Genomic DNA, 7864 nt, shown 5'->3' with positions numbered 1-7864 from the left:
TAGACACATTGGTATTGTTCTTTAACATTTGACTCGCGATGGCGACCAGGCATAGTCGCTGGAGCCCCGTGGTTGCCGTAAGGCCAGAGAGGCGCTTTGCTGCGAGGGCCTTCAATGCTGCTTGCAGCTTTAATTTCAACTTGTTATACTCCTTTCAGCTTTTTTCCTGCTAGTTTCAGCTATTTCAGCTACCATTTAGCTGTTAACTTTTTCATCAGCTTCCACTTTTTTAAGCTCATTTTAAGCTCTTTCTGCTTCCTTCTGGTAGTTTAAGCTTCTTTATGCCTTTTCAGCTACTTTTCAGCTATTTTGTCTAATTTCATTTTTTAGCTCATTTCCTCATTTTTGTGCTAATTTCTACTTATTTAAACCTAATTCTGAAAAATGTGCTCTTTCTGCTTTCTTCTGCTAATTTTGGCTTGTTCTTCATTTTAGCCACATTTCAGCATGTTTTGAAGCTAATTTCAGCTGTTTTTCAGCAAGTTATTCTGCAGTAAGCATTCACAGAGCATTTTCGCAGGAAATGCAATTTCTCTAGTTCTTGTTCTTTTTCTTCTGTAAATAAAAGTCATGCTGCAGCCCAAACCACAATATTAAGATTATATTTACACGGCAGTAACTATGGCCTGCGAGTACGGCAGAGAATAATTTTCTGACAGGAGTAGGAGGAGTTATAATTGGGGACTCTGTATTTGGTTATCTAACTTCTAAACTGTAAATCACAAAGTTTAATGGCTTGCATTTCTACAATCACTGGATGCTACTGAGTCACATGATATAGGACACGTTCATAAATGTCTAAAATAAACTTTTTCTATATTGCAAAATAAAAAAACACACTTTTGACTGGTTTTCTAGGGTTTTGAATTTGATCACTATAAAACTCCCCATCTAAATTTAGATACTGTATGGATTACAAGTTTTCAAAGAAAATAATTGTTTTACACCTGTAAGATATGCCTAGACAAAGTTTTGGCAAGCTAGCTAAACAAAACATTAGTCGTATCTTCTAAACTATAATTTTTATTAAAATGAAATTAAAACTTTGATTAGGGGAGTTCATCCTGCATTTGTTGTAGGAAAACATGTAAAATCTTGATATTTGATTAAAAGAAACAGATGACAGTGAATCTCAACAGCAAGAATCCGGGTTTATTGAGGAGGCGCAGAATGGAGATCAGCCGACCTTCATCAGAATCCAAAAAGAATCCCCCTTCACAGATTTTCACAAAGTGTTTATACTGTCCTCATCCCCTGTGTCATAACAACACTCTCTTGTCACTTATACTCAACCACAAAGGATGTAGCAGGTCAAGGCACCAACCCAGACACAACGTCCTCTTTGTTTATCTATGTAGGTTCACATGTCATCACGTCTTATAACACTGCCTGATAAAAAAAAATCTACTTCAAGTTAACTGGACCAAATTAGTTAAACATTGGCATATAGGGGGCACTATAACATGAAAAACATTTTTTCTCGCAAAAATGGCTAATTGGATCTTTACAAATTCTGGTACAGACCTTTATAACAAGACCCCATGTTTACACCTTAAGGATAATATTTCTCAAATAAAGTGGACATGGTTTAGAGCATCTCAAAGAAAAATATTCCCCAAATCAGTCATAAAGCCTAAACTTTTTAAAGTTTTTAGAAATTTTCTCAAAGGAAAAATAAAGAATGCTAACTTTTATATACAGTAATAATAAAAAAATACCAGCATTGACCCAATAGGTGGCACTACAATTATGGTCAAAACCGTAGAACTGTAACTCCAGAATTCTAAGCTTTATCAAACGGACTAACAGGAATCCTGATGGTTTATGATGTTTGCAGATTACACTGTAATCTGTAGTGAGAACAGAGAAGAAGTGAAAGACAGCTTGGAGAGGGGCAGGTATGCACTTGAAAGAAGAGGAACGAAAGTCAGGTGTTGCAAGACTGAGTACCTGTGTCTGAATGGGAGGGGGCAGGTGGAACAGTGAAGCTACAAGGAGCAGAGGTCACAAAGGTGCAGGACCTCAAGTACTTTGGGTCAACTGTCTAGAAAAACAGGTAGTGTGGTAAAAAAGTGAAGAAGAGAGTCCAGACAGGATGGAGTGGATGGAGAAAGGTTTTATGACAAAAGGGTGGCAGAAATCTTTAAATGAAGAAATTACAAAAGATTAGTATGACAAGTTGAAATGACATTAATTTACAAGACAGTGGTGAGACCAGCTATGTTGTATGGTCTGGAGACAGAGACATGGACAAAAAGACAGGAGACAGAACTGGAAGTGGTTGAGGTTCTCCTTAGGAGTGACAAGGATGGAGAAGATCAGGAATGAGATCATCAGAGGTACAGCACAGGTTGAACAACTGGGAGATAAAGTTAGAGAGGACACACTGAGATTGTTTGGACATGTCCAGAGGACGGACAGTGGTTTGGACATGTCCAGAGGAGGGACATTGGGTATATTGGTAGAAGGGTGTTAGAAATGCAGCTGCCAGGAAAAAGACAAAGAAGAAGGCCAAAGAGGAGATATATGGATGCAGTTAGAGAGGACATGGAGGTAGGTGGAGTGAAGACAGAGGACACAGAGGACAAAATACGATGGAGGAGGATGACTTGCTGTGGAGAACTCTGAAATGAAAAAGCCTAAAGATGAAATATGAGTTAAACTTTGACAGAAAAAGCTGCTGAGACCTTCGGTCCTCATCTATACCTTATATTTTCTTGTCATCATATTACAAGTCTGTAGTACACAAGATTTAAGATGTGCTTGGAATGAAATACCAGGGTGGACATGCAGCAAGTGGCGTGGACTCCAGTAATAACTGCTCGCTGAGCTGTTCTAGTTTCTTTTTGAAGCTGTGCACCAAGGTTAAGGTTTAGTCAGGGATACATAATTCCACTTTCCAGGAATCAGCTTATAATATTCTTTCATTTGTTTTTGAAGTTCTTTCAATGAATACTGGTTACCTACTTGAACTTGTGTTACTTTATAAACTAGGTGTTTTTGAACCAAATCGTTCTAAAGGCTTTCTGAGGGTTATAATCACTGCTGGGCCCTTTCCCACTTGATGATGACCCCAATACAAAATAATACAGCCTTTGCATGGTCTTAGCGAGGTCTTTAGCGACGTATTAGAAACACAGTAGGCTCTGGGTGCGGCACATTGATATGGGTTGGTTGTTGGAAATTTGAAGTGGGACTGCTCAAACCAGCCCATGAACAGCCCAATCAAACTAAGATGTGGCATTACCATAGAGTGATCTTGCATGAAAAGTTGGCAATTCTTTTACAATGGATGTCCTTTCTGGCTCAAACCTGCAGCCTCAGGACTATGAGACTGGGGCATTGAACATCAAGCTATCACGGCCCCAAGTGTGATCTTCTAGCATAGGGGTCCTCAAATGGCAGACCTCTGTCCAGATACAAAGTTGTGTCTGGACTCAAACTGTTTTTTAAAGTTTAAGTGATATTCCAAAACAAGCAATGAGCTAGACCATGTATACAGCTGTCACAGGTAATACACTTGTGTTTCATTTATTTTTATTTAACCTTTATTTTACTGGGCGGGACATTAAAAAACATTTCTTATTTACAGAGTTGGTCTGGCAGTGGCAGTGGTTACCTTGGTATGTTGCATGAAGATCTGTGGTTGAGGGTTTAAACCCAGTGCAGTCAACTTCTGCTGCTTAATGAGTGAAAGATGTAGAAATTATACCACATCATCAAAGTTCATGCTCAATAAACCACATCAAGTTTTGATGAATGCTACATTACAAGCAAGCCTTGAGAAAGGAGCTATATGGTAAAGATGAGAAGATTATGGAAACTTCAAAGCTCAACATCTAGATTGACTCAAAACCAAGTTTGAACCCAACAGTCACATGATGAGTCTGCTATCACACATAGAGTTTGACAATGTACAACAAAGATGCTGCGGTAAAGGGGAGTCACATTAAGAGGTAAGAGGAATTCTATCACCATCCCCATCATTTCATTATGGAGACTAATGTTCCTTGAAAAGCCCTAATGAAATGAATACAGGATGCCTGATTTGAGTCTGAAGATCATGACCAAGTCAGACACCTTCAACCTACACCTCCTTCCTAAGGCTAAAACTGTCTGTTAGATGTTTGTTACAATATGTGAATGCCACACTGCTTAGTACCTCTACTGGTACCATCACAGAAGAAGCTTGAAACCGTGGTGAGTTGCTCAGTTTATGCAAGTTGGACTCGCATGCAAATCACTCTCTTCCATTGTTAAAGGCTTTGTTGACCTAGTCCACATGCAAGATGTCACATGCAGGAACAGCCGATTGGTGTAAAACCGACAACGGGTTAGATTCAACACTGCATTGTGCGTCCTGGAAAGCTGAAACCTGAGAACTCCTTTGTTTAAGGTTGGTCTTTCTTGCTTCACACAGATTGTTCCTTTATGCTTCTCTGGAACCATCTTCTCTGTCAAAGGTATGAACATGACCAGCCTCAAAAGAGTGTACCTTATCTATGTGGTGTAGGTGAACGTCTAAAGAGCTCGGGACTCTGGACTCTCAGTTTAAATTGAGAAAGCTCTCCACATGAATATAAAAAAGACAAATGATTGAGAATCTCCAGCAACAGAGTGGAACATATCCTGATGCATGTTTAATAATCCAGGTAGAAAATTCTAAAAAGTTAAATCTGGTCCTCTGGACATTGGTTAACCAATGTGTTAGAGACTGCTTAGGAAGCAAACGTGAAGTCTCTGTAAGACCTGATAGCAACAAATGTGCAAAATGTCTCAAATTTAGTTGTGCATTCCTTTATTTTCATTAATTAATGTCCTTACGACAACTCAGCAGATTTTTCCATCTTTTCTTCCTTTCTGTGCTGCTCTTTTGTTAGTTTATGCCATCCATGCCTATTTTTTTAAACTGGAGGACAAACAGGACAAAGTTTTAACTTGAATTACCCTTCAAAATAAGAGTACGCTTCTGTTGTAGCTTGGCTGGAACAGATGACACATTGCAAACAGCATTCACAATGAAGTCTCCAAATGTTCAGACTTGTTTAAAATTTTTCACTAGTCACAGGGTTTTGCTTTCATTTCTTTCATATGAGATTTGCAAAATACATTTTGTCTCAAAATAACCAGGGTCATTGTGAACATTTCTCAAACTTGTCTGGAAACCTCAGGTTCCCTTTTGTTGTTTCTTCAAAGCTGTGTCGTGAGACATTCTCTTTATTCCTGGCAAAGTTTGGCCCTTATTGGCCCGGTGTTTGTGCCAATGTGTATTTTCTCACAATTGTGTGTCACCAACAATTACAGCTCTGTGAGATACAACCTTACCAAAGGGACGTTGATATAGGTCAGGTGTTGTGGGAGTAGATGTTAGCGCTGTACAAATTTCAGGATTTTCTCATGTTTGCTTTTAATGGAAGGTGAATCATGCAAAATATATAATTTAAACTATATGGCCTTTTTTTTGTTTGCTCCAATTAGTGTAGCACATCCCAATGTCTGACGTTGAACAAACCTATGCAGATTTTATGACTTGTACCATAAATTCTTGCACCAACTTCCAAATTTCAGCACTTTGATCGGTGCAGATTTAGCTCTTCTGACATGTTAGGATACGTCAGGAAAGAGGCTGTTCAGATCACCTCAGCGGAGCAAGAAAAGACCTGTCTGCCCCAATTTACTGGCTCTACTATCTCTTTATCATTACGCACACACACACACCCTCAAACACACATAAATTTATTACCACTTACCCTGTATTTCCAGTGCGGTAGTGTTTAAACTCATATCACTAACTGCATCAAATTTCTCTCTCTATTGACAGAGACCTCACCACATTGTGTTCACACACACTGCCCAAAATGCCACACACATATAGACTGCTACACAACACACACACTGCTACACACATCTCCCTGCTGTGACTTTCAGGTAAAGTCTTTGCCAAACACCTTCCATCATGACGGGACATTTACCGTTTGAACAAAACCAGTTTTGAGCTGTGTGAGAGGAAGTTCTGTTCAGATGTCAGACCTGGTTTCATCTGATGTAGATAAACGGAGCCACATGTTTTTGTTTTCCAACCAGTAGAAGACAAGAAGTGCTTTTAGAAGATTCTTGTCACATTTTGACATAAAAAGTTCAATCTGTTTCACTGGAGCTGCTCATAATGCAAACAAAAGGTCACGAAATCATATCTGCATTAGTATAGACGTTACTTCTTCTAGATAATTTAATTTTATAGTTTTAACTGTGTAATGCTCCTAAATCATCCCCTCTAAGCAGGACCAATCTAAGAAGGCTGTATTCTGGTTCAGTCCTTGCAACACACCCATCGTTAGGCCGTTCTATCGCGGCCCTTGACCATATCTTGATCAATTTGAGCTCACCTCATAAAGACGGGCACTCGTCTATAGCCGCTCCCGGATCAGGCTTTCTTTCTCTCTTCTGTAGTCTTCTCAAATGTTATGTGACAGCAACAAAAAGCACAGAGAGTGCGATTAAGATGTGAAACAGAAGAGACTGAGGTGGAGAACGCCCAATACCCCCCCCCTCTTTTTTTTCTTGCATCTCTTCCAGAAAACCAGTTAGAGCAGTCCTCCCCTTGAGGAACACAAACACTGAGGCCTGGGCAAGTTCTCCCTTGATATTCCTGTTTTACTGAAATCCCATATAACTGGTTAAACCGGTCCCTTAAACCACCATAGCGATAAAGGGACAGAAGTGAACTGGGAAATAGCAAATGGCCAATGAAGACCTTTGTCATTGTATTTCTGAACAAGTTTGGTACTTTAAATTTTTATCACTTAAGCTGTAAAACAGTGGCATAGATTTCTACAAATCTTTTCTTTAGATTTCAGTAAATAGTTTGTAAGGATGTATAATGCCAAAACTTTTGCACAAGTTAATTTGGAATGCACAATAATTGTAAAGTCTAATGCTAATGTAAAAGAGGGCATGTCTTAAAACCTGTCACGTTTGTGACGGGATAGATCCATGGAGCACGGAGAAGACCATGTCTGGGGCACTGGTATGTAAATTTGAGGGCAAACAGTGGACCATAGCAGAGGATTGTGTAATGTCGTGAAGAGGAGACACGATGGATGCCTTGTGTGATGTGAAAGAAAAAATCTCTTCCTGATTCCAAAACCAGATTCCTCAGAACCTGTTTGACAGGGCTATGCTGGGCATCTTTATCGTCATTGTTCGACTCGCCACTCCTCGCGGCTAAATGAACCGTAAACATCTAAACCTACGTGAAGATTGATGCATGCTTTCTGTTGACAGTGTCGAACGTGTCACACCAGTTAAAGCTACACAGGAGTTGTGCCAATTTTAACAGAAATACCAGTATGGAGTCAGAGTTGGGATTATTCTTATCAATACCAAGACCAGAGACAGCATAAGAATGGCTGAATGATACACAAACCCTGTGACACTGTTGCGCTGTAATTCCACTCATAGCCTTTATTTGCACAGTTTGTCTAAAAGGGCTTTAGACATAGAGGAAAAAAACTCAGCCATTTGACCCAACCCTGCAACCATGATAGTAGACACGTGTGGAGCGTGATTCCAGGAAGAAGTTAAATGAGTTCCAGGTGCTGACAGAAAGGCTGGACCTGAGAAAACTGAACTCAAAACTACTGTGTGCAGACACAAGAGGCGAAACAGGACAAGACAGGATGACGAGACCAGAAGTCTAAAACGTCTGACCCAGTGGTCTTGTCAGAAATGAGCCTCGGCATTCTTCACATTCCACCATTTAAAGCCAGAAGTCGACGAAATCAGACCTGACTGGACCTCTGCTTCAGGATAAGATGTTCAACTCGGTTACCTTTGCTAACTACTTTAACTTGTGCTAAACTGT

At 39.8% G+C, this 7864-nt stretch overlaps 1 protein-coding gene across 1 annotated transcript in view; it reads right to left on the bottom strand.

Annotated features, from left to right (window-relative positions):
* Positions 1 to 6468, bottom strand: part of rbbp8l (retinoblastoma binding protein 8-like) — a 34016-nt gene extending 27548 nt beyond the window's left edge. The window contains exon 1 of the mRNA XM_037684416.1: positions 6387 to 6468. The gene's annotated coding sequence lies outside the window, so the exon portion shown is untranslated. The remainder of the gene's footprint in view (positions 1 to 6386) is intronic.
* Positions 6469 to 7864: the final 1396 nt, after the last annotated feature.

This window comes from Nematolebias whitei, chromosome 11 (genome assembly GCF_014905685.2).
Source record: "Nematolebias whitei isolate Nwh7 chromosome 11, NemWhi1, whole genome shotgun sequence".
Lineage (NCBI taxonomy): Eukaryota > Metazoa > Chordata > Actinopteri > Cyprinodontiformes > Rivulidae > Nematolebias > Nematolebias whitei.
The sequence above is the reverse complement of the archived record's forward strand: the minus strand, read 5'-3'. Positions and strand labels throughout refer to the sequence as shown.